Source organism: Hemicordylus capensis, chromosome 2 (assembly GCF_027244095.1).
Source record: "Hemicordylus capensis ecotype Gifberg chromosome 2, rHemCap1.1.pri, whole genome shotgun sequence".
NCBI lineage: Eukaryota > Metazoa > Chordata > Lepidosauria > Squamata > Cordylidae > Hemicordylus > Hemicordylus capensis.
This window is the reverse complement of record NC_069658.1, coordinates 269,232,501-269,260,458: the sequence shown is the minus strand read 5'-3', so window position 1 is coordinate 269,260,458 and position 27,958 is coordinate 269,232,501. Positions and strand designations below refer to the sequence as shown.

The 27,958-nt window shown below is 43.9% G+C and overlaps 1 protein-coding gene and 1 long non-coding RNA gene across 2 annotated transcripts in view; one reads left to right on the top strand and one right to left on the bottom strand.

Moving 5' to 3' along the window:
* LOC128345635 (bis(5'-adenosyl)-triphosphatase-like) overlaps nt 1–27,958 on the top strand; it is a gene marked incomplete at its 5' end in the record, with an annotated part of 348,887 nt that overhangs the window by 263,841 nt on the left and 57,088 nt on the right. The window lies entirely within an intron of this gene.
* Nucleotides 62–27,875, bottom strand: LOC128345636 (uncharacterized). The gene is made up of 2 exons (XR_008316552.1): nt 27,764–27,875; nt 62–645 (listed from the first exon to the last, which is right to left on the bottom strand). It is a non-coding gene; the product is annotated as an uncharacterized LOC128345636 (long non-coding RNA).

The window sequence follows — 27,958 nt, the reverse complement described above, 5'->3', positions numbered from 1 at the left end:
TTGCATGTTTTGTGCAACGTGGAAATACCCACGTGTCCCATCACAGACCAACCTCTATGTCTGTGTCTTCAATAATATATATTTTTATTTGGATTTCAACCTGTGGTTGTGACTTTCTTGGGAAATTTCCTGTTTTATAACCATGCTTACAAGTTCCCGCAAGTGGGGTGAAAAGCTCTCCTTCTAAAGCTCTCCTTCTACCCAGAAGCCTCCAACCATGGAAAGAGGGACTAGTCATGAAGTGATGGTTGGTATGAGAATAGGGGTGTTCCAGGTGTGCCCTTATATTTATCTGTGGATGATGGAGAGTATGTGAACAAACTATGCATAGTACTGGTGCCGTTCTGCTGTGTGTCCTCCATCCTTTGGTTTCACAAATGTCCATGAGAATTTCCCAGTGATGCTGGGTTATGAAGGTTCCATATTCCAAAGTCATCTGCAACTTGCCATGAAGCAATACATTCCAGAGAAGGCCTTTCTTTGGCAGATTGTTTGCCTCCCCATCAGGTGCCTGCTTGCTGGCCTTTCTTCCCCACTTTGAACACCCACCATGACAACTGCACTCCTGTAGTCTTTCTTTATGACATCTTTGAATCAGAAATGAAGCCTCTTCTTGGCTGCAAAGGTTAGGTTCACTGTGGGGGTCTGCTGGGACAAAGGGAATAAAATGTTAAAATGTCAAGTTTCTTCCAATAAAGACTAGAAGGAACTGTGCCATAAGGATAATAATAATAAAAAGAGTTCGCTAGCTCTTGGGCCTGCTAACCTAAATAGATATTTCGTCTGTTGATTATAATAGACTTTCTCCCATTTTCTGGGATTGGCTTATTTAAACTTGATTTAGGTTTGAGAATCCACTGTAGGGTGCCCTCAATTTGAGAGGCAATAGTGAAAAATGTAGTCCCTGCAGTATACTGACTCTGCTGCGAACAAAGTTAACAGCACTTTGTATAAGAATTGGAATTGCAGCTTCTCTTAATGAAAACATCATTGTTCAAGGCACATTTTTGCTTGAGTAACCAAGTAGGCTGCATTTGTTACAAAAATGAATTTACTGAATAAAATCTGTTTATATAACCATATAAAGATAACTTCATGCCTCTGTCCCTGTGTGCAAAACCTCATTATAATGACAGTCACTGAGATAGGAAAGAAGTGGGAGGGATGCTGTTTTGTTTCTGTAAAGTTATTCTGTATGCTACCCATATCTCTCTCTCTCTCTCTCTCTCTCTCTCTCTCTCACACACACACACACACACACACACACACACACACACACACACACACAGAGACACACACAGACACAGTGTGTTTCAATCAACATGACACTGCAGGCATAGCAGTGATGGAAAGCCATGAAGTTTTGTCCCCATTTGAATTTTCAGACATTCATCACACAGTCCACCATTGATGCTTGATTATGTGTGCATGTGAATCCAGGTTTTATTTTGCATTTTCTTTTCAGCTCTGCCTGTGATAGTTTGCAAGCAAACATGGTTCTTTGGCCCACATGCTTTGGGCAGACTAATTGATAGAGGGCGTCATATGGAGCAATATCTGTTTGTAGGATAAGAACTAAACTGGGAATGGAAAGACTCCTTCCAGCTTTCTTCACTTAGTCTGCCTTTGTATTTTTTGATACTATGAAGTCACAGTGCCAAGGTAACAACAGCATATCTCTACAGAATGAGACTTCAAAAGGAGGGCATTCTAATCCTTGATCTACTGGTGTTTACAGACTTGGCCAGAGGAGTGAATACATATAATCACCTTATACCAGGCCTGCTCAACCTAGGCCCCCCAGCTGTTTTTGGACTACAACTCCCATAATTCTCAGCCACAGCAGCCAATAGCCAGGGATTATGGGAATTGTAGGCCATCATCAGCAGGAGGGCCGAAGTTGAGCAGGCCTGCCTTATACGGAGTCAGATCATTGGTCCATCCAGGAGTGGCCAGTGCAGGCGCCACTGGGGTTGGGAGGGTGGCAAGAGGCACCTTTAAGCACAAATTAATAGGTGCTTACCTCCATTCCGACTGCAGCTGCAAACTTCTCCGAGCAGCTGCACACTGCCCGGGCACATCCTGCGGCAGCAGATTGGCCCCACCACTCACCTGGCTATCAGTGGGGGATGGGCTCCGCGGAAGCCAGGTGACTGGTGGAGCCAATTCACCACTGCAGGGAGTGGTAAGGCAGCATAGCATAGTGGTTAGAGTGTTGGACTAGGACTGGGAAGACCCAGGTTCGAATCCCCATTCGACCATGAAACTCACGGGGTGACTCTGGGCAAGTCATGTATCTCTCTGCCTGAACTACCTCACAAGGTTGTTGTGAGGAGAAAAATAACCATGTACACCGCTCTGAACTCCTCGGAGGAAGAGCAGGATATAAATGTAATAATAATAATAATAATAATAATTATTATTATTAATTTAAAAAAACAGGAACTATAGAACAGGAATAATAGAACAAGGTGAGGCACTAAGAACAAATGCAATAAGAGCAAAAGTCAAAAAATCGACGACAAACAGCAAGCACCGCCTTTGTAAAGAACAGATGAAACAGTGGACCACCTGATCAGCTGTTGTAAAAAGATCCCACAGACTGACTACAAACAAAGGCATGACAAGGTAGCAGGGATGATACACTGGAACATCTGCAGAAAATACAAGCTACCTGTAGCCAAAAATTAGCGGGACCATAAAATTGAAAAAGTTGTTGAAAATGAAGATGCAAAAAGATTATGGGACTTCCAACTACAAACAGACAAACATCTGCCACACAATACACCAGATATAACTGTAGTTGAGAAGAAAGAAAAACAAGTCAAAATAATCAACATAGCAATACCAGGGGAGAGCAGAATAGAAGAAAAAGAAATAGAAAAAATCACCAAATACAAAGATCTACAAATTGAAATTGAAAGGCTGTGGCAGAAAAAGACCAGAATAATCCCAGTGGTAATTGGCGCCCTGGGTGCAGTTCCAAAAGACCTTGAAGAGCACCTCAACACCATAGGGGTCACAGAAATCACCATCAGCCAATTACAAAAAGCAACTTTACTGGGAACAGCCTATATTCTGCGACGATATCTATAATAACAGCAACAACATTGACAATAAAATTCTGGCATCCCAGGTCCTTGGGAAGGACTCGATGTCTGGATAAAACAAACCAGTCAATAACACCTGTCTGTGTAAATAAATAAATAAATTAATAATAATAATAATAATTATTATTATTATTATTATTATTATTATCTGTGACGATATCTATAACAACAACAAAAACATTGGTAATAAAATTCAGCCATCCCAGGTCCTTGGGAAGGACTCGATGTCTGGATAAAACAACCAGTCAGTAACACCTGTCTGTCTGTGTAAACAAGAGATAATAAATAAATTTTTAAAAATTGTGCCTAAAGCTGCCTCTCACCTCTACCCAGCGGCACCCACACTAGCTGCTCCTGAGTCCATCCTGCCCATTTTTGTCTACTCTGACTGCCAGCATCTTATCAGTGTTTCAGGCTGAAGTTTCCCAGCCTGCTACCTGAGATCCTTTCAACTGAAGATGCTAAGGAATGAACCTGGGGTCTTGTGCATACAAAGCATGTGTTCTTCCACTAAACTTTGGCCCCTACATAGTCCCAACCTCACTTCCACCAGAGGCTATTGGATAAATATGTGCTGCCTCCATGCATGGGCTCATCATGCTGCCCCTGTTAATTTGCTTTGTTTGCTTCCTCTTCCTTTCCCATGACACTTTCCTTTCTTTCCCATACACCATCTCCAGTACAAAATCAGCATTATGGCACCTAAATTCTTCTCTGGCTTGGAGTGTCTGCTCCCACCTAACCTCCGCTTTTCTGACTGCGGTGGCAGCAGCTTTATTGATGAGGACAGAGAGGTCTGTCTCTCTTTCTCTTTCCGTAGCAGGGCTCCAAGTGCCAAGGAGGGAAGCAGTTTCCTTCCAGCCCTTCCACTGTGGTCACAGCAGCCAACAGGGAGGTGACTGCTGCACTTGAGCAAGAGCAGCCACCAGATTTCATTCTCACTTTTGACTCCAACCTGAATCACACATGTGGGAGTTTGCCCCTTACTAGGGGCCAAAAATGTCGGGGCTGAAGTCCAAGGCCTCCACACCCCCTGAGGCCCCCCAAATCCTCTTTAGTCTGTCCTCAGTGGTGTGTTTGTGCCCTCAAGAACCTACTAGGGTTGTGCATGGAAACAGCTGGCCCAGTTTGGCCGGCGGGGGGCAGGGGAACGTTCGTGGACACACATACCCCACGTGGCCTGTGGGAAGCCCCCCAAAGGAGTAGAAGGTAATTCAATGTATTTCTTAATTTTTTTTTTTAATTGCGAGCCACCGAGGGGGGTTCAGTACCGGTCCGGACAGGGAGGGGGTTGGTTCAACTCCAAACCCCTGAACTGAACCCCTAGACCAGTTTGCACATCCCTAGAACCTATGTGTTAAAAATGATGCTTAACTTGAAGTGGGGGGGGGGCTTCAAAGGCCTTTATGTCCAGACTCTAAAATTACCTAGGTGCACCTCTGGTTAGCACTTGCTTTTTGGAACTGCCCTCTATTATTGTGGTTTCATAATACGACATGCATTCTTTATAGGAGCTACTGTTGCTGGCTTTGTAGTGTTCCATTGACTTACCTCAGATTCTGCAAGAGTTTGTGGCCACAACTTCTATTCTACCATTTTCTGTTTCTATCACTCCATTTATGTTAGAGGTAGATAGATTGCTGCAAAGCTGACAAGCAAAATTCATTCCCTTGCCCTTTGGGAAACATCAGTTTGCTTACAGATTTTTGGAGGCTTCGCAACTCAAGGGTTTGGGCCAATACTAATCAATCTTCTAATTTAAAGCAGTCACTTGACGTTCACAGTTTAAATCTTCTTGCCGTGAAGAGTTGTAAAAGTTGTTCATTTGAAACCCCTGCAGCCTTGTTGCATACCGGATCATTTCCAAGCAATTAATATGTGGGCAATTGTCAGGCCTTTTATTTTTGCTCATATATACATCTCGGAGGTTAGAGACTCAGTGTTAAGGAAAGCATTTTAATTGGTTTTAGATATTAGTGAGAAATGATTTTTTCTCTCTCCCTTCATTTATAAAATAAAAAGAGAGAAAAGGTGCCTCAGCCATTAATTTTGGGAAAGGATTGTATATTTCAGCGATGCAGTTACTCATGTGTGAAATACAGAAAAATGTTAATTGAGGCAGACTTGCAAAATGAAATTAGTTACAAGTGGACTGTGGTTGAGCAAAGGGATTTCAAGACTGTTGTACCTCAGCCAGACTCGGAGGTTAATTCGTTAAAGATAATTGGAATGTTAAACAGTGCCTCATAAGGAGAAGCTGCTATAGTGTTGTAATATTTTTATTTCAATTGAATCACATGCTAATTACTAATATTTATTGGCATGCTATACTTCTTTGATATGCCTGGCCGTCTCGACTGCTGCTTATCAAATTTGGAACCTCTGCTTAAGAAGAAGAAGCCATAGAGCCAATGTCACCTTGATATCAAGGTTGAATGATTCCTTTCAGGCACTTAAAATTGGTGCAGCTATCCAACTTTCTTTTCTATTGTACTGCACCAGACTACTGCTAACAATTTTATGGTAAGCACAACTTATATAAAAGAAAAAGGTGATAATATACGTGGAGTATACTGTGCCAAGGTTTAGGTGCCATATTCAAGCTGGCTGCTTAGAAGTTTGAAAGGGAAGTGCGTTTTCACATAAAAGCTGGTATGTACATGTAGCATCATTCCAGGACTTGGGGGGAGGGGGGCAGCCACAGTAAAGACTGACATATGGCCACTATGTCTTTGTGGCAGTCACCATTTCCCCACATTTCCGTTTTCACAAGGTCCCTGTACAATGCTACATCCAGGCTATTGTGGGGAAAACAGAATGATGACCTGGAACATCATTCTGGAACAGGAGCTCTGTCTTTGCATTTAAAAAGGGGTTAAAAGAGGCAGGGCAGAAACCTGCGACTGCTGTGCTACACTATCAGCCCTACCTTAATAAAAATGAACGGGGGTAATGAAATGGCTCCTGGTCATGATAAAACCAATTCCGTATTAACTACTGAGCAATGGAACAAATGGAGGTTTGAATAAGCAAAAAAAAAGTGTAACAAAACAACTTTTTTTTTCTTGTGTACCTCTAGTAAAGAGAAATAGTGGTCCCATTCGCATGTAATGGGAAACTGGAGTTGAAGGAGCCTGAGGTTGACTTTCTTGTATGTCAGAATTCATGAAACTTTGGTCCAGTCTTAAAAGCGAACCCAGGTTTTTCCGTGCTGGAGGTCATCAGTAGTGGGATTAGGCACTGAGCATGCTCAAGACAGGCCAGAAGCTAAATATGCTAGTTCTTGCCAATCCCCAGTTCCAGCCCTGTCTGCTCGAGGCTTGCAGGGCTGTGAAAGTGCTCTCTGCAATTCTTTTAAATACCCAGGGCCCAAGCCATTTAGGGCTTTATAGGTTATAACCAGCACCTTGTGCTTGGCTTGGAAAGTTATCGGCAGCCAGTGTAGCTCTTTCAATACAGGAGTAATATGGTCTCTCCGAGATGACCCAGAGACCAACATGGCTGCTGGATTCTGAACCAGCTGCAGTTTCCGGACTACATACAAGGGCAGCCCCACATAAAGCGCATTAATCTAACAACCCAGTCTAGAGGTTACCAGCATATGTACCATTGTTCCGAGGCCGTTCATCTCAAGAAATGGATGCAGCTGGCGTATCAGCCAAAGCTGATAGAAGGCACCTCTGGCCACTGCCTCAACCTGGGACACCAGGGAGAAGCTTGGATCCAGAACCACCCCCAAACTGCATACCTCTTCCTTCCGGGGAAGTGTGACCCCATCCAGAACAGGTGGATCAAACTCATCTCCTGATTTTTGACCCCACACAATGTTTGTTATCCATCCAGACCATCACTGTCTCCAGGCAAGCATTTAGGGAGGTTATGCCTTCTCCTGATGAGGTTGACATGGAGAAATAGATTTGGGTGTCATCAGCATACTGATAGCACCCTGCATCAAATCTCCTGATGATCTCTCCCAGTGGTTTCATGGAGATGTTAAACAACATCTGAGACAATAGGGAACTCTGAGGAACACCATACAAAAGTTCAGATTTTGAAGAACAGCAGTCTCCAAGGGACACCATCTGGAACTTTCCTAAAAGGTGGGAGCAGAACCACTGCAAAGCAGTGCCCCCACTCCCAACCCCCTCAGATGGTCCAGAAAGATACTATGATCGATAGTATCAAAAGCTGCCAAGAGGTCCAAAAGGACCAACAGAGTCACACTTCCTCTGTCAAGACCCAATTGGAGATCATCCATCAGGCCAACCAAGGCAGTCTCCACCCCATAGTCCACCCGAAAGAACAGTTAAAAAACATGTAGAACAGGAAATGTGACCTATTACTCAAAAAAGCTCACGAAGCATCCACCACTGTCATTTAGGCAGCTACCACCAACTCTATTTTCTCCAGGGCATCTATTTTGTGAGTCAAAGAGCTGATAGCACTTGTTCCCCTGGAGAATATTAAACTTAGACAGGGTATCAATAAGATGGCAAAGGCAGTCGCCTTCATGGCGGACTCTAGCCTCAACTGTATTCAGCAGGCGTTCAGGCCAACTGGGGTTGCCATCAGAAGGTCGCTCTGGCTCAAGAGCTGGCAGGTAGACTCAAAATCTAAAATTTCTCTAACTGCTTCTTCTTATTCAGGTTCAAACCTATTTGGCCCTTCCCTAGACCCTGTTCTTGTTGAAACAAAGGACAAAAAGAAGGCCAGGCCCTCCACCAGTAAGGACTTTTGGAAATCCTTTCAAGCCCCCACCTCATCCTTTCGTAACTTGAGGCAATTCCAGGCAGCCCCCTCCTTCAGATCCAGAGATTTCAGGACACCAACTCCAGAGGGATGGGACAGTATCAGTGGAGACAACATCACAAGGGAGCCTCCTAAAGCCTTCCCCTCCGCACCCCAACATAACAAGCGACAATGACTCCATCCTTGTTGGGGGCAGACTTCTAGAATTCTTGGATGTCCACCACCCAGGATCAATGGGTTCTGGACACAATCTCCCGATGTTACTAACTAGATCTTCTTTACGTCCCCCTTGAAATTTTCCTTTTCACTCCTCACTCCAGGAGGAGGGACAAACACCCAGATGATCCAAGTGATTCAACATCTTCTCTGGATCCAAGCCATCGAACCCGTTCCCTCGACTCAAAGATGTTCTGGCGTTTACTCTATGTTATTTCTTGTCCCCAAGAGCGATGGCTCCTGGAAAGCAGTACTAGACCTGAAGTGCCTGAACAGGTTTGTAAGAAAATGAAAATTTAAGATGGAGTCCCTTTGCTCCATCAAGGAGGCTGTCCTGCAGAATGATGTCTTAGCCTCAGTTGACCTCTTGGAGGCATATCTCCCTATCCCCCACTGTCCAGCCCACAGAAAATATCTCCAGTTCTCCTACAATGATCAACATTATCAATACAGGGCTCTCCCATTCAGGCTCTCATCAGCCCCTCGGATCTTCACAGAGATAATTGTCTCCCTCATAGCACACCTCCGCCTCCAGGGGGTGTACATTTATCTGTTCTTGAACGACCTCCTGGTCAAGGCCCCATCTTTCCACCTGGCCCACCTGCACATGCAGCAAACCCTCCAGTGCCTGAATAACCACCAGTTCATCATCAACACAGAGAAGAGCCACCTTCATCCTTCTCAATCCTTATAACACCTGGGAGCGATGTTCAATACAGTTCTGGCTCTGATCTCCCTGCCACCGAACAGGAAACTCAAGCTCTTTTCCCTCATTCATCCTCTCCTACATCTTCCTTTGGTGGACTTGAGGCTACTGTCCCAGGTCCTGGGTTCCATGATAGCATGCATGGAGTGCACTCCTTGGGCCAGGTTGCATTCACACCCACTTCAATGGCTTTTTCTTCCCTTCCAGGATCAGATTATGGCAGGAACACACTGGCAGGTGAGGATCACTCCTCCAGTCCGGAGGTCCTACAGATGGTAGCTCTCCCCACCAAGGACTTTCAGATGGTGACTCTCCCCAACAAGGACTTCTCAGTGACGGTACCCCTAAGGATCACCATTACTACCGACACCAGCTTTTCGGGCTGTGTCGCAGTTTGCAAGGGTCAACTGGCTCAAGGTCTATGGCCCATGACCAAACAAAGATGGAATATCAACTGGCTGGAACTCATCACAGCCAGACGGGACATCCACACATTCTGCCCCAACCCTACCCACCACAAAGAGAAACTCTGGCACAAGCTGGACCTAGGCCGCCCCTCTGGATCTACATCAGGCACACCAGGGAATTCTGTCAGTTGGATTCTATCTTCGTGTCCTTCCAACCTTCATCCCTGGGTCAGAAGGTGTCTAAACGCAGCACCTCCTGGAATCACTGCCCATTCCACACACAGTGCAGTGGCCTCTGCGGCTTGCTTCACTCATGCTCCAATGTCAGACATCTGCAAGGCAGCCACATGGTCCTCCATCACGCCCTTTACCCACCATTATAAGATTTCATCTTTCTCTGCACCTTCTGGTGGCCTTCAGTCATAGAGAAAACAAGACTACTTGTTTTCTCCAACAAGTAATCTAAGCTAGGGGTGCGCACAGAACTGGCTGGCCCAGTTCAGTTCAAGTCTGGACTGGACTTGAACCAGACAAGCCAAGTTCAGTCCGGCCCCCATCGACCCCCCCGTCTGGTCTGGGGGGGTGGTTTTATGTAATCTGTCCTGTGAACAACTATGTACAAGAATTGTGTCACCCCCAGATATGAAATCAGGGAGGGCCTGCTGAGTTCCAGTTACAGGGGGAAAGAACTCTTCACAGGTAAGACCAATGTTCCTTCGCTCCCCCCCCCCCCCCGTGATGGAGCTCATCAGTAGTGGGACATGCCCAAGTGGTATGAAGTCCCTAGGTGGGAAGGATGTGCTTAGACTAGGGATATGCAGTTCCCCCTCCCCTTGCCAGCCTCTGAAATCACCGCCATGGCTGGGTAAAACAACTCTTTTCAGCCCATACGGGCCTCCATAACTGCGAGCAGCAGCCATTTTGGCCACTGCGGCGCATGTGTAAATGGACTCTATGAGGCCTGGCATGACCCACGGCCTCACAGAGGTCATTTGCGCATGCACAGTGGCCATTTTGGGGAAAAACAAAATGGCCACCGCACATGCACAAATGACCTCTGCAAGGCCGTGGGTCATGCCAGGCCTCATAGAGTCCATTTACACATGCGCCGCAGTGGCCAAAATGGCTGCTGCTTGCAGTTATGGAGGCCCGTATGGGCTGAAAAGAGTTGTTTTACCCAGCCATGGTGGTGATTTCAGAGGCTGGCAAGGGGAGGGAGAACTGCATATCCCTAGTCTAAGCACATCCTTCCCACCTAGGGACTTCATACCTCTTGGGCATGTCCCACTACTGATGAGCTCCATCACGGGGGGGGGGTGGAGAGAGAAGGAACATTGGTCTTACCTGTGAAGAGTTCTTTTCCCCTGTAACTGGAGCTCAGCAGGCCCTCCCTGATGTCATATCTGGGGGTGACACAATTCTTGTACATACAGTAGTTGTTCACAGGACAGATTACACGTTCGTTTTTGGGTGGTTCTGGCAGCTTCCAGTGTTCTGAGATGTAGTTAAGTACACTCATTCCTGTTTCTGTCTGTTTTTTCGCTTATGGCTGTTCCTCAGAGTCCCCCTCCCTCATTTTAGATTCTTTCTATCTCTCTGTCACAGTCCCTGAACTGGGAATTAGAGCCTTCCGGTGGCAAGAACTATCATATTTAACTTCTAGCCTGTCTTGAGCATGCTCAGTGCCTAATCCCACTACTGATGAGCTCCAGCTACAGGGGAAAAAACCCTTCACAGGTAAGACCAATGTTCCTTTCCTTTCCGAAACTCCAATTTGAAACCTAGGGCTGTAGTGAGTTTCGCTGCTCCTACCTGAGGTTTGCAGCCACCAGCATTTTATCTGAATGCTGAACTGTAGGCTGTGCTCACTGTAAACCGGAGTTGAGGGAAGAACTCTGTTCAGGGTAGTCCTTTATACCAGTCCGCACAGTCAGTTACCCCTTCTCTGTATTCTCCCTGACTGCAGTTGGGTTCCTGTCCATATTGTCCAAATACAGACAGGTAAGCCCGGGGTGTGTGTGTGTGTGTGTGTGTGTGTGTGTGTGTGTCCATTGGACCTTCAGTTCCATGTTACTTGCGAATGGGACCATAGTAGCCTTTATATTAGGAAAGCAGGGTATTAATTTTAGTGCACTATTTAGAGTCCATAGAAGCCAAATTGGGTTGTTTTGTCTAGTGGCTAGAGGGAATTTAGCATCCCTCTCTCCTCTAAGCTAAGTCCCAACTTCAGGTAGTAGAAGATAATTTCCCTCCAGTTTTATTATCCCTTTCCTGGGTGGCAGAATCTGGTCTCCAAAGTCCACTAAAGTCACACACAGCCATGTTTTATTTAACTTCCAATGTGATGAAACATTCTGGAGAACTTAAACTCCACATGATGTTGTGACATACATTTTAGTTATTCCCAATAAAGGTATTACTGTGGCTTACCCCTTAGGCCTCCTCACCACTGCAGTTCTGACTGTAGTCCCAACAGGAGTTTGAAATTTGGTGAGAAACAGTTGATACCCCAAGCACAACTGGACTAATCACCTGCATTAATGTTTCCCATGGTTACCAGGTAGATATGTTTGTAACCCTGACCCTCTCCATCCCAGAAAATGTTACTTCCCTTGAAATTATTTGGATATATCAGATATTTCTCAGCAGGGGACAATATTCACTTCAGGCTAAAGTCAGTGGCAATGCAAAAGCACATCTACGCATGTTTGTTAATGGCTTGCTTTGGTAGGAAGGACAAAACAGTTTGCAGTGCTGCTTCTTGGAGTCATTTTTTCTTAACCATCACATATTTTATGTGTACTGTGGTTATACAGGTGAAACTCGGAAAATTAGAATATCGTGCAAAAGTCCATTAATTTCAGTAATGCAAATTAAAAGGTGAAACTGATATATGAGACAGACGCATTACATGCAAAGCGAGATAAGTCAAGCCTTAATTTGTTATAATTGTGATGATCATGGCGTACAGCTCATGAAAACCCCAAATCCACAATCTCAGAAAATTAGAATATTACATGGAACCAAGAAGACAAGGATTGAAGAATAGAACAATATCGGACCTCTGAAAAGTATAAGCATGCATATGTATTCAGTACTTGGTTTGGGCCCCTTTTGCAGCAATTACTGCCTCAATGCGGCGTGGCATGGATGCTATCAGCCTGTGGCAGTGATCAGGTATTATGGAAGACCAGGATGCTTCATTAGCGGCCTTCAGCAATTCTGCATTGTTTGGTCTCATGTCTCTCATGCTTCTCATGGCAATGCCCCATAGATTCTCTATGGGGTCAGGTCAGGCGAGTTTGCTGGCCAGTCAAGCACAGTACACTGTATACTTTTCAGAGGTCCGATGTTGTTCTATTCTTCAATCCTTGTCTTCTTGGTTCCATGTAATATTCTAATTTTCTGAGATTGTGGATTTGGGGTTTTCATGAGCTGTACGCCATGATCATCACAATTATAACAAATTAAGGCTTGACTTATCTCACTTTGCATGTAATGCGTCTGTCTCATATATCAGTTTCACCTTTTAATTTGCATTACTGAAATTAATGGACTTTTGCACGATATTCTAATTTTCCGAGTTTCACCTGTATGTAGGTTGTGGCCATAGCTCAGTGGTAGAGCATCTGCTTTGCATACAGAAGGTCCCAGGCTCAATCCCTGGAATCTCCAGGTAGGGCAGGGGGTTAAAAAAACCCTGGCTAAAACCCTAGAGAGCCGTTTCCAATCAGTGTAGACAACTCTGAGTTAGATGGTCAAATAGTCTGAGCTTGTATAAGACAGCTTCCTATCAGTGGCGGTTGGAGTTGGCACCGCTGGAGGCACAATGAGAGGCACCTTTGAGTGTAAATAGTAGGTGCTTACCTCCCGTACTGCCGCACCTGAAAGTTCTTCCCAGCAGCGGCATCCGCTGCAGGGGAGGGGTGACTCCTCTACTCAGCTGGCCTATGCATATGCATGGAGGCCATTTGCTGGCCATGCAAATGGCCTCCATCAGCTGAGTGGCAGAGCTGATATTCCACTGCAGTGGGTGCTGGGCACTACCTAGCCGGTGTGGTAAGTATAGGAGGTAATTTATACGTAAAGGTGCCTCCTCTCCCCACCCCCACCCTCCCCGGCAGTGTCTGTACCAGCCACGACTGCTTCCTATGTTCCTATAACTTCAAATGAAGAAGGCATTGTTTTTACCAGGGAAAAAGGGAAATATTTTCTAGGGATCAGGAAGTCAACTAAAATCAGTGCCATGTTCTAATGATGTCATTTGCTTTTCTTTCTTTATTAATGATAACACAAGTCTTTGCAGGCTGCATTTACTTTGGCCTGGGTTCTCAACTGTTGTATTTTTAATATGCCCAGATGCTTTGCATCACTGGACCAAGGTGTCTCTTTCTTTGCATATTGCAAGCTCTAGAACATCCTATCTCACACTGGCACCAAGTGGCATACTATTAGAAGACCTCAGGCAGTGGATGGGTGAGGTATAGAAATATTTTCACTTAATAATTGGTCAGTTGATATGGTAGAATAGTCATGGGAGCTGTGTTTGATATACTGTGCTAGGGGTAGAGATGTGCATTAACTGGTTCGGCTCCTCCTCTGGGAAGCGCCGAACTAGCTCGGGTGCCAGCATTCAAACCGGTTCAGTGGGGCAGGGAGCAGTTCCCTTAAAAAGCAGTTAAGCAGCTCCTTACCTGCTCATCTGCCACCCCACCGCTTTTCTGGGGGCTTCGCTCTCCAAGAGGCAGCATGTGGGTGTGGCACTATTCCCTGAAACCTCCGCACAAGGGAGGAAATGTGAAATGTTCTTCAAATTTCTAACACAGAGCATGAGAATGCCATATGTTCCCTGTAAGAACATATTTGCATTTGCATAAAACATATAAGAAGATAGCACTTTGGAGCTGAGTTTTTATCTTTCTGTAGAATTACAGGATAAGTTTTCCAGTAAAATGTAAACTTGCAAATGCACACTCTTACACAAGACCCCCAAATAGGAATGCTGATAGAGAGATCACGTTGTAAGGATCAGCTGAGCTTGTAACACAATCTGCAGAGTTTCATGCATACTGTTATGATATTGGAAACATAATTATCAAGCTTAACTTAATTAGACTAATGCTTAGAAAATCTGGCATAGCAGATTGTGGGAAGTAAATTATATATACCAATTAGAAGAAGGAATACACAGTGAGCAAAGGCAAGCTCCATTGGACACAGCTAGTGAGTGTGTGTGTGTGTGCGTGTGTGTACAATTAAGAAGACAAGTATATGACTCCCAACAAAGATGCTGAACTTTGTGGAAGACGATAGGCATTGTGCCAGGTCCCCAGCAGCAGGATGGATTTTATGGGCCCTCAGTAAAAACATTACTTTCCATAAAACAGAAGAGCAAAGCAACCACTTCTTAGCTCAAATTTATAAAGGATAATGTGGTCATTTGTCATGGTTTGCTGCCACGATTACAAATGATACATTTTCCTGGTCAAGTATGTGTATTAAGATCCATTTGAAAATATTGTAGAGCATTAAATGTCCATGTGGCATACAAATTAGACCTGAGCCAACATTTTGCCATTCACAGGTGGTGAAATAAGGTGATGGGGAGGGGGGCGGACATTTCAGCAATGTTCAGAGGAATGAAAGAAGGGTTTTATTGAGCGGCGCTGCTCTTGAGGGCTGGTGACTACCATTTCCTGCCACAGTTTCTCTTTCAACCGTGCTGTGTTTGATCACAGATATATGGAAGCCCCTGAATGCATGAGAGCCACACGCTGACCAGATCTGGGAGTTTCAGATTCCTTTAATTCATAAGCACACCATCTCACACCAGTATTCCAAAGTTACTATGCAGAGGCAAGACAATCTTTTCATTTTCTCACAAATTCTCTCAGATGGATGGGTTTATTTTATTCATTGATTTGTTTCCTCCCCCCACCCCGCCCAATGATACCTGCTTTTCTTTATCAGTAGAATTATTATTATTATTTCTTGTTTATACAGTCAAACAGGTGTTATTGACTGGTTTGTCAATCCAGACATAGAGTCCTTCCCAAGGACCTGGGATGCCAGAATTTTATCATCAATACTGTTGGTTATTACAGATATCGTCGCAAAATATAGGCTGTTCCCAGTAAAGTTGCTTTTTGTAATTGGCTGATGGTGATTTCTGTGGCCCCTATGGTGTTGAGGTGCTCTTCAAAGTCTTTTGGAACTGCACCCAGGGTGCCAATTACCACTGGGATTATTTTGGTCTTTTTCTGCCACAGCCTTTCAATTTCAATTTGTAGATCTTTGTATTTTGTTATTTTTTCCTATTTGTTTTTCTTCTATTCTGCTATCCCCTGGTATTGCTATGTCGATTATTTTAACTTGTTTTTCTTTCTTCTCGACTAAAGTTTTTTAAAATCATTATTATTTTACACAGTCAGACAGGTATTATTATTATTTTATTATTATTTCAATTTCTTTAAATTTTTGGAACACTTAAATTTTTTGAAAGCCCTATACAATTATTTATCCATTTCATTTGTGTTCCATGGGTTGGATCTGTGCATAATTCATTCCATCTGCCACCTGGTTTAACTTGGAGAATTTCTAAAATGAATTAAGAAATGGATGCATGCATAGGTTGCCTTCACCTCTCTCTCTCTCTCTCTCTCTCTCTCTCTCTCTCTCTCTCTCTCGTTAGAATATACCACATGACTATTTCACATTGCATCAGAATTACTTTTTGTCTATTGTTTTTATCAGTGCCCATATGTTACTCTTGCACTTTGGTAACCTATAAGGGAAAAAAAAGATGTGAGCTGAATTGATGTATTCAGTAGTCTTAAAACAAATGCTGATATACTGTGTAAAGTTTTTTGTGCATTTAATGGAATGGGTGCACAGTTGCACTTGACCACTATTGCACAAATGCAATAAACACAAAAATGCAGTTGTGCAAAGGACAGGCATTATTTGCAATGGCCATTCATCATGCAATTCCGTTTGCAAAATCCCATGCATTTGCATAAGGGCATGCTTGTACAACTGTGCACATGAGTGGTGAGTTCCTAATGCATCACTGCCACTCCATGAACATTAAAGGATATTTCAAAATCTCTGTATCTTTGGAGGAATTCAGATGGGGAGAATTTTGTAAAATAAATAGGGTGCGTGAGCATTGACATTAGTTTTGCACCCCTTTCAGCTCTCTGAAGAAGAAGGAACCCTATCTCAAGCCAGAAAACATTTCCTTCTTTTATCTTCACCCAGCTCTGCTACTGCTTTTTTTTCCCCCTCTGGGAAAGTGATGTTGCCTTCTGTCAATAAGTGCAGCTACTTGGTACCACTTCTCAGGTTTTTTATATATTTAAAATATTCTTTTCATCCAGCTTCCTTTTCAGCTGTGGCTTTTAAGAGATGAGCTTACTGACTAGTGGGAAATTTGTCCTTGACTAAGCATGTCCGCCTAGAATGACACAAGGGCAGCAGAATTTCAATAGAGTCTGGATGGTGCTTGCTTGTCCTTTAGAATTCCTTTCATTTCACAGTGGTGGAATAAATGCCATTCATATTGGCAGATTATAATGGGAACATTGAGATACTAATTTTTAAAAATAAAATTAAAAAAAACCTATGGAGAGGCCTTTTGCAATAGCCTTACGCTCTGCACAAAATGTCTTCAGGATGTCTGTGACTATTATAAGGTTAGATCCTTTGGAAAGGTCACAGGATTGCTTTTCAAGACTGTGAAATATTCATGCTACTACTCAGGTATCAGAATTGGATGTAATGTTTAACTTCCTTCCCTCCTTTCTTCCTTTCTTCTGACTGTTCTTGATTTTACCAGGTAGAGGGGCAAGTAGTGCTAAGGGAATGAAAACTGAAGGAAACAAAGACATTCAAATCAGATGCAAAAGATGTTAAATGATCAAACAGCAAAACAGCTTGTCTGTTTTATTCCAAGTTAGGGATGTGCAGAATTGGTTCAATCGTGAACCAGGCCACCACAAACTTGGCCAGTTCAAGCGGTTTGATTGTAAACCACTTTGACTTGGTTTGAGTTGGTTTGTCAACCCAACTGGCCTATCTGGTGGGTTCAACTGAACCAGTTTGGGAACCCGCAGTTCAGTCCAAATTAAGTTCAAATTCAGACCAAACTGCAGCTATTGGTCTGTGCACACCCCTATTCCAAGTGTTCCTAAATAGACAAAGCCTTTTTCTTCCATTGGAAAAATACTTATTTGTATATGCGATTGCCTTCATAATCTCTGCTCTAGGTGGCAGGAGCCTCTATTGCATGAATTCTGCTGTATACACAGATCGTTTTTCTCCAGATATAAACAACAGCAATAACAATCTTTTTGCAAAGCAACTTACAAAACTGCAAAGGAAATGCGGACACTGTGCCAGGTTCACAAGCATTCAGATGCAGTATTGCATGGCACTTAAACATTTGTTCATAGCTTTCTAGATGCAGTCTTCTGCTTGTGTTTCCAAGTAGACATTTTTCTTCCGGAGGGGTCCTGGAACAACTAGCACTATCTGTATGCTTGCTACTGTATCCTCATACTGTGATTGCCAAGGCATCACAAGCCTCCTTTGCTTCCTGTTATGTTGCCAGAATTTGATTTTTAAAGAACATTGATGAATTGGGAGGAACCAGAGTTCCATTCACTTATTATTTACAATGTAAATACAACATTATTTACAATGTACCCAGCTAGTGATCATGGGGAGAAGTACTTCCCAGATACAGTGTTTGCCTCTGCAAATAAATGCTGTACTCAGGAAGAACCAAGGAATGCAGCTAGGTGCAAGGGTAGGACTAGCCACATAGATTTGAGGAGAATATACCCCGCAAAAGTTCTCCAAAATTTCTCAGGGGGAGAATATGGGGGCAGGGATGGAATTCTAAAGACTTTGTACTGAACTTCACAATTCTCCAAAATTCTCATGAGGGCCCTTTTCTTCAGCATACCAGCTGACTTTCCAGAAACGACTTTCCCCACCCCCAGCATGATCCTCATTCAGAAGAAGAAGAACACAAAATAAAAACAATAGCAGCCAGCCACCATTGAGGGGAACAGAAACAATGGAGGCTTTTTGCATTTGTTGCTTGCTTTTTATAAAAGAGCATGAGAATCACTCGGCAAGCGGTTGAAATAATCTATTTAATTTTATAACCAAGTCTTTATGAACAAGTTTATGTCTCTGCACATGCTCAGGAACTGTTACCTTCCTACAAAGTGGATTGGGATATTACACTCAGCACCGTGCTTAGAGTGATCAATATGCATAATTCAGTAACCGGTCTCTTTACTACTTCTGTGGTCAGTAGCTCAAATCCTAATGGAACTGCTACCAAAGAGGTGTGTGAGGGAGGCAGTAGTGATTGAAGGAAGCCATGACTCAGTAGGATACCAGATACTTTGCATGCAGTGCAGATGCTCCCAGGATCAGGCCCTGGCATCTCTGCTAAAAGGATTGACGTTTTCAGGACATCTGCCTCAGACCCTAGAGAGCCACTCACAGTCAGTGTAGACAATATTCGGGATAGAATCTGGTGGCATATAGATGGAGCCCAGAGGAATCCATTATAGCTTAGGTAGAGCCCCATCCAATCTGGTGTTCACTGGCTCTTCTTCATATCTGAATCCTAAATGCCTAACAGAAAACAGTATTCACTGGCTGGAGTAACAAAACACTGTTTTTTGACAAACTGAGCTGCTTTATCCAAAGGCAAATGACTTTGTAAAAGCTGGATTAGAAGGCTGATGGTGCAAAATAATGCAAAGGCCACCAGAGACCCAAATTAGATAGAGGGTCAAATGCCAGCTAATACCCAGGTATGCCACCTGCGATTTTTTTTTAACCAGTGTCAATTCAACCTCAATTTAGTGAATTCCCCAAACTCTTCTTCTTCCTTATAATCTCAGTGCACTGCCAGTGTTTCAGTTCTGGGAGTGTATCCCAGACATTAAAACTCAAGAAGACTAAAGGTCCATCTCTTCTAGCATCCTGCTACCCATGGTGGCCAACCAAATGTTTCTTAGAAGCCCAGAAGGGCAAGAAGTCAATAGGAAGGAATCACTGCCATAGTAAGGGAGAACAGTGACTTAAAACAGGGATGCGTATGGGATCCATCTCTACTGGATTCTGCCCCAGATTCTGAAGTTCTAGCTTACTGGATATGTTTACCAGAATGGAACCCAAAAGATTAGAATTCATGATCCTTCCAAAGTGATACTGGTGCAGTTTTGTATACCAGGTAAGGGGTTTTTCTTACTGCCTTCTCTATTTTTTCCCCAGCCCAAACACCAAAAATGATTTAAAAACAAACGAAAGTCTTTCTTCTCCACTCCTGACCAAGGCACTGTTTTTTTCTTAACCCACCCACATTTTTAGTAGAGGAATGGTGTAGATTTTTTTAAAAAATTGTTTAAAATTCCCCGCCCCTGTTTTTCACAGAAGTGCAAATAACAGGGGATCAAAAGAACCCACTGTTAGAACATGGTTTGAAAATAACTGGCTTATTGGTACTCTTAACTTGTTGTTCTGTACAAAATGGTTTTATACCATAAGGCTATTATTGCATTTTGTTAGGTTATGGGAGTGATTCCATTCATTAAAGGCAGTGGTTAAGGTCATATAGGCTGCCAATGAATTTAAGTGAGGAATGCAGTGTTTATTCTCGAACCACTGCAAATGTGTATGCTTGAACTCTGGAGACATTCCACAGATATGAAGTTGCCCTTCATGCAGAAATTCACTGCTTCAGTCTGCTGTGTGTAGCTAATAAACAATTATTAAAGTCCCTTCTGGCTTTACACAGTACCCAAGGGGTTTGGTTTTAATATTTTTGGCAGGCGGTTTTCAAATTCCTTTTGGATTGCCATCTCCTTCAGTGTTTACCTCTTATCTTTTCTGATTTAAATGTCATGGCATTTAACTCTGAATCATTATAACAACATGGAGTATTAAAAGAACCAATAATGCCACATAACAAGCGGATCCTTATTTTTCAAAGTGAATCTTAAATGATGGGGATACTTCGCTCCTCTCTTTCTCTGTCATTTGTCAGCTTGCATCATCATGTGCTCTGTGGAGTCTTATTGATTTTCCTGTCAGGAGCGAAATAATATTGAGTTGATTTTATTGAATAATAGGAAGAAAACAAGCAACTGAATTGGAACCAGAAATCAAATGTATAGTTGATAATTAAGCTGTCCTTGTATGGTTAGTGTTCGCCAAGAACTCTACCCATATCAGAGACCCAACATACTTGTTGGGTCTCTGATATGGGTACAGTTCTTGCCTCCCCTTCAAAAATGATGCAGAGCTCAGAGTGAAGGGATCTGCCTCAGTGAAGGGATCTGCCTCAGAGTGAAGGGATCTGCCCTTGCAGATCCACAGTATTCCAGTAACAATCTGCGAAACAACCCTTAGCCAAAGTTTAGGGGTAGGATTTCATGCAGGGTGCTTTCCAGATTAACCCTTACCACAGTGTCACTACAGATCTGCAAAGTGGGCTTCTTTATTGCCTGTGTATCAACATTGCAGTCCCTGCGCTGTCAGCAAGGTGCTGTTCACATTTCCGATGCCTTCGGATTTTATCCTTGCATTTTAGTCCTAAAACGTTGTTAAAAGCAGGCTGTCCTGTTCTCTTTTGCTGAGAGAATTGCCTTTCAGACAGATGCCTCCTCCTTCTGCCGCACTGAAAATTCTGCCCTCCACAGTTGTTTGACTATTTTGTGGATCCCTCAGTGAAAGTAATGAAACCCTCCCCCATTATTGCCACCTAGGCAATTTGGATGGTGAAAGGTGGCGAGGGAGTTTTAGGTCAGCACTGCAGCAAACACTTGAATCTCAATTCTAAGATGATGCTTCAACTTCTATAATTTTTGGAGCGCCCACATTACAACGGGCTGCCAGCAGACGGGGCCATTCAGTCGTTTGGGAAGGAGCTCCCCCCCGCCCCGGCCCTGTTGCCCCATCCTGCTGTGCAGCGCCATTGTTTTCAAAGGAGGGGAGCTGGAAGGAGCTCTTTCCGCCCCTGTCTCCCCCATGCCGCCCTGCAGGCAGTGGTGTTGTGTTAGAAGGTAAATGGTGGACTTTCCCCACACACACACACTCTCCCAGAAGCTGCCGCTGTGGCCTCCGCTGCCTCCATCCTGCCGTTCAGCTGTGTTTCTAAAAATGTGAAAGGTGGGAATTTCCCCTTCCCCCCATCCAGCCACTGCAGCCGCCGCCACCCACAGAGAGTGGCAGCAAATCCTTAGCCGCCTATGGGCGGCAAAAAGCTTAATCTGCCCCTGAATACTGCTCATAGGAATGGGGTGGATAATAAGGGATGGGGTGGAATTTCTTGTTGATGATGGGGGGGGGGTTGCCTCTTCAGAAGCTTTCAGCCATTCTGTTGGTGCATGGCAATGCAATGAGACACATACCATGATGTTCTTTGATTTAGCCATGGTAACTCTGAGCATTGACATACTAATGTGATGCTCCATTTAGCAATAGTAACTATGCAGGTTTTCCATTGTTCTGGCAGCATTATGGTGGATATATGCCACCAAGGGGATGCTTCTGCCCAAACACAGACTGCTGGATTATGTCCTAGAATATGTTGCATGGGTGTTTGGCATGGTGTCTTTTGGATAACTAGGCTCTCTGAGAAGAGACAAGAAGCAGTTATATATTTTGGAGGATTTATTTGTGTCTTCATAATGAGAGAGAAAGAGAGATTGTTCAGATGGGCTTATCAAACAACAACAACAACAACGTCTTATGATCAAGCAAGCCTGGACACAATGCTCAAAACAGAGCATCCCAGTCCGAACACCTGTGTTTGGTATAGCCAATTCTGTTCTTAGATTTAGTTTTTTGAGGTGTAAAGTGGTAAAGGGAGGGAACATGGAGATTGTGCACATGTAGTCTATAGCAACAGGAGACAAGTTTTGTTTTGTGGTTTTTGCACACAAGGATAATGCAATTGATCGAGTGCATTTGGAATATTGCTAAATATTCCACACAGGAAATTGCTACTTAGACTTGAAAAGAGAAACAACAATCCAATGTTAAGAGTTCATTGCTCTGAAGCCCACTGATTTCCCCATCAGCCCATTGAATTGTAACTAATAGATTGAGAAAATATATTAAGAAATAGCAGAATTTAATTTCCTTGAATTAAATTAATTTGAATTTGTAGTCTATCCATCATCAAAGGTACATAGGAACATAGGAAGCTGTCATATACTGAGTCAGACCATCGGTCCATCTAGCTCAGTATTGTCTGCACAGACTGGCTGCAGCTTCTCCAAGGTTGCAGGCAAGAATCTCTCTCAGCCCTATCTTGGGGTGCCGTACTAGGGCAGTGACCAGCCAGACATATAAGATAGGGGTCAAAAATGATCAGAAAGTGATCACCCAACATCTGAGGACTGTCGATAAGATGAACAGGGGAGAAGCCTTCGACATGGAATCATGCCACCGCTACAAAGAGACAGTCAGGACATTTCAAAATGAGCTGCAGCACAGGCGTTTAGAAAATAAGCTGTATCGCTTCAAATGGTCTGTAGTTGAAAAAGGGGAGTGGACAAAGGACAAGATGCATGCATCTAGTTTGACATTCCAAGGCCTGCGATTGGATGGAAGTAGCCCACTAATGTCCGGCCCCCACGATATGTTAAAGATCATAGCCCAGTTTTATACAAACTTGTATGCATTGAAGGATATTTCTGTAAAGGACATTCAATCTTATCTAGATAGGTTCTGCAGTCTGAATGAATATGGTCTCGGCTATTCTCTCACTGAGGAGGGAAAAAGCTCTTTGACCCATCCTGTAATGATAGAAGAGGTCAGAGCAGTTATCTCAGCGGGAAAGAACACATCGGCCCCGGGGCCTGATGGTCTGACATGGCCGTTCTATAAGTTTTACGCAGACCAACTACTACCAGTCTTAGTAAAATTATTTAATTTTGTCCTAGACAATGGGCGTTTAAATAGGACTTTTGGGGACAGTCTCTTAATTCCCCCCCCCCGAGAAAGGTGACACCACTTTACCACAAAACTGGAGACTGATAACCCTCACAAATATCGATTACATAATCTTTGCCAAAATCCTAAATAATAGATTGGCGAAAGTGGCCCCTAAATTGGTCCACAGCTTGCAAACAAGCACCATCTCAGGAAGAAAGATGACAAATTCATTGTGTTTGCTGAGAGAACTTTTTTACTCTATACAGAATGAAAGTTGGAAAGGTCACCTCCTCTTACTGGATCAAGTTAAGGTCTTTGACAAAGTGAACCACAATTACCTGTGGACATTGTTGAAAGCTAAAGGTATACCACCCCTCTTCGTTACTTGGATATAGCTGCTCTATGCGAATGCAAAGGTGACGCTGCAGATTAATGAATGGCGGGGCGACCCGATCACTTTGCATTTGGGTATCCACCAAGGATGCCCACTGAGCCCATTACTTTATGTTTTTGCCCTGGATCCGATCCTGATCAGGATTCAGAGAGAACCCCATCTGCAAGGACTCTCGGTCTCTATCCCTCCACTCTGTGAGATCTTCCCGGGAGGAAGGAGGAAGGAGAGTGATGGGATAGCCGAACCACCTTTCCACTCAGAACCACATTCTGAGTTTAGGGTAAAATTTGTAGCTCATGCCGATGATGTTACATTACTGTTATTGGATGAAAATGAATTCTCTGTAATACTAGACCTCTTCTGGGAATATTGCAAGATCTTGGGCTCAGAATTAAATGCTGACAAAAGTGTATTTGTTAAAATAGACCCCGGACGCCAGCAACTCTCGTGCCCACCCATCTCTGAATGTAAAAGCGAAGGGGCCCCAGAGTCCAAACTGAAGTGGGTAGATACAGTAAATATTTTGGGGATTGAATATGGGATTAAGGAAAAAGTCTGGGGGGGAAATTGGACAGATTGGGAAGAAAAAAGTAATGCTTAAAATCACCATGTGGAAAAAAATGGAGCCTTGCCATGTACCAGAAAGGGGTTTACATCTGGACTTACCTGATATTCCCGGTGCATAACCTGGCGGTAGTCTACCCACCTCTGCTCGATCTCCTTCGGAGAGTTGAAAGCCAGATCTTCCATCTAGTATGGCACACAGCGTCCTTCCCTTTGGCCCGTGCGGTAGCATTTAAGGAGGTTGAGCAGGAAGGCCTAGCCCTACCTGCCCTGCAACGCTATTTTGTAACTGAATTCATGTCCTACAATTTTGGAAACTGGATTTTCATGGATGTCCATAATATATCCAACCTCCTGCAAAAAAACCTGGGTTTCGCTTTTCACTCTGCGTTGGCGAAAGTCACCATGGGGCATAGCATGGTGGGGGAAAGGATCTTTCATCGGTAATATCACACAAGTATTAAAAAGAGAACACTGGACTACTTGAGAGATTTGTTATTCACACTTAAAAAATTGAAGGTTGAACCGGATCTATTTAAAGGATCCTCCTCAATTAAGCAGCTAAGGAAAACAATTTATGGAGAGATTCTAGAAGTGGGTTTTTAAAAACCTGATTTAGAACGTAAACACTACAAACACCGCACTTCACAGTACTTGCTGCAACCCGGTCACCCTATCGCTCTCTTTAAGGAGAAAAAGGTTCCTTTCCATTCATGGGATACGAGGTGGCGTTCATACCACCAAGCACTACTACTTAACGTGGCTAAGCCATGGCTCCCAGAGGACCAGCAAGAGTGTCCTAAAATTACCTGCAAACAGAAAGCTAGTGAACTAGGCAAAACATTCAGGGAAACCCATTCACATTTCTTAAAAGAGTGTGTGGTAGCCAAAAGAATGAGGCAGAGCATAAGCAAGTTGTTAGAGTGGCCTGATTTGGAAAAACAGACTTGGGAAGAACTAACCTTGGGTTTGAGTGATAGAACCTCTTTTTGAGGTCCCAGAAAGAAACCTTCAAGGAAACGGGATGGAACAGGTGCCCTCATACTAGGGAACTGGAACATTCCCCTTCTCATAATCAGGTTAGTAAACCTATATGTCATTTATGCAATGCTCCTGCATAGGAATAGGGAGGGAAGACGCGACCAAGAGGTTCACGTGGATGAGACAGTAAATCTCTTCTGGAAAAGTTTGTATGGTTATGTGCAAAAAGACAAGTGTATCTCTTCTAAACAGCAATGGGACAAATATGGAAATGGGCATTGGACGTAAACCTCCCCCCACCCCCGATTACCTGATGTGCCTTGTAATCCCCCATCCCCAAGTTACAGTACTGCCTGCATATACTTTATAACCTTGTGGGTCTCCAAATCCTTGTGTGTAAATCTTTATAGATATATGATGTACAAACAACTACTTTGTATATAATTGTGCTTTGGCAACGTACTGTATGCTTTGGTAGTTTGTTGGTTCAATAAAAAAATCTTTTCCTATTAAAAAAAATATCTTTTCGTATCTTGGAGAAACCAGGGATGGAACCTTCTTCTCTTCCCAGAGTGGCTCCATCCCCTGAGGGGAATATCTTACAGTGCTCACATGTGGTCTCCCATTCAAATGCAACCAAGGTGGGCCCTGCTTAGCTAAGGGGACAAGTCAAGCTTGCTACCACAAGACCAGCTCTCCTCGAGATCTGGAGTTGCTTTTGCTATTTTTCAATGAAGGATCAAACAAGGTCAGATGGTCACCCCTAATTCTGTTCTAATGTTATCCTGATCCTGTGGCACCCTTTGGACCGGATGTATGCCTGGGGGCCTCCCAAATCTGGAGAAAGATCTGCCAGCACCACTGGCCGAGTGTGCCGGTGTGATCCGTGTGAATGACAGCCAGACTGTGCTGCTGCCTGCTGCCAGTGCTGGCCCACCTGCAGCCTGATCGAGGCATGAGGCAGGGAGAGCATACACACCACGATGCAATAGTAGCAGTGGTAATGTGAGGGGCTGGGCGGAGACTCAAGTGAGGAGTGGGCAGGGCTGAAACAGGGAAGAGGCATGTCACATCAGCAGGTGGCAACAGCACGCAGGCAGCTGCTACCAGGCGATGTGATGGTGCAGGCAGTGGGTGTGCACCATGCACCCACCACCTGCACAGTGGTGGCAGGAGGATCAGCAGCAGTGGTGGCAGGAGGAGCAGCTTTTCTCTACAGGTTGCTGGATCAGCAGTAGCAACATCACGGGCTTCCTGTTTCTCATAGGTACTCAGTCAGCAGTAGCAGCACCTCTGCCAGGCACATCCTTGGGTAGGTGGCAGATCCCCGGATCCTGAAGCATCAGGATCAGCCCCTCGCCCAGCATCTCCCCTCCTGCTTTCTTACAGCTGCTTAATATGTACAGAATGGCAGCAGTTGGTTAGACACCTCATCTTCACTGAGATGATTTCTTGATTTGAACAGCAAAACATATTTTTAAAATGTGTTCCCCCTCCTCATTACCCCCAAATGTTGGGGGTTGTAATTTTTACTCCGATTAATTAGCAGAGCACTAAAGAAGCTACCCACTCCAGTTACAGAGCAGAATGTAGAGTTTAGTTGCTGCAGCTATTTAGAGAAGACACATGGAGATTCTTGTAGAATCTAAATACTAAGTAGATTTATTGCTGAAGTACACTTTGGATAGGAAAGACCTAATCTTAATCTATAGAACTACATAATGAATAGGTAGGGGGAGAGAGATATGTTTCCATCTGCTCTCTAAGAGGAAAGGAAGGGCATCTGTCTCTCACAGTAAATAACTGAGGAGTCCAATCAGGGGTCCAGGGGCGTAACTAGGTTGGAGTGGGCCCTGAGACAAGATTCTTAAATGGGCCCCCCCGCCGAGAAATTTTTTAATAATAATAATAATAATTCGATTTCTATACCGCCCTTCCAAAAATGGCTCAAGGCGGTTTACAAAGAGAAAAAGGTGCCTCTTTGCCCAGTTAGCAGGGGACTTTTATTCTCACATTTCTGTCCTCATTCAAAACATACAAAAAACAGATGTACAAAATTGAGCAAATGAGAAGACACTAGAAACACTAATTATTAAAATGGGCCCCTTGCTGCAGATTAGCAAAGGAGACTTTCAACCATGCAGGGTGAGCCTATGTCTGTTTTCTCAGAATTCTGAACCAGTTCAGTAAAGTTTGATTCCAGGAGGTTTTTCACAGGAGGCTTTTAAAGCCCTTTAACACACATCTCCTCTGGAATGGAGGTGCTGCATTCACACGTTGGCCAGATTTACCCTAAGGGGAAAAAATATAAAAGCACAACACATGCGTCACAGTTCTCACTCATGTCTCAGTTCCCACTCAGACCTGGGTTGCAAAACAACTTGAACATAAGTGTATTTATGAATTAATTAATTAATTGATTGATTGATTGATTAATACAGAAATAAATTTGTTCCAGAAGTTTTTGTAATTTCCTGCCATGAAACAAGCCACTTATAGGACTTTTTAGAGGGGGTTTTTTTAAGCCAGCAAATTTTCCAGTCAGTTTTAAATTAAATATTCAGAGACTTCTCAGTCTCTCCCCACCCCCCATCAAAGCCCTATGGCAAGCAGATCCCTATATAGGGGGTGGGGGGAGTGTAACCACAAAAAGGAATTCATATTCTACCTGGCAAAGGCTGAGCTGTCTGGCCTGGGAAGAGGGTCTGCTGCAGAGAGCTGTAGTGGCCACTCTGACTGCCAGCCTTCTTCCTGGGGCTTGCCAGCCTACTCGAATTCAGGCTTCACTGAGGCCTACACGGAGGCCTCCCTGGAAGCCCCGCCCACCCGCCGATCAGCTGAGAGGCGCCAGGGAGAAAAGCAG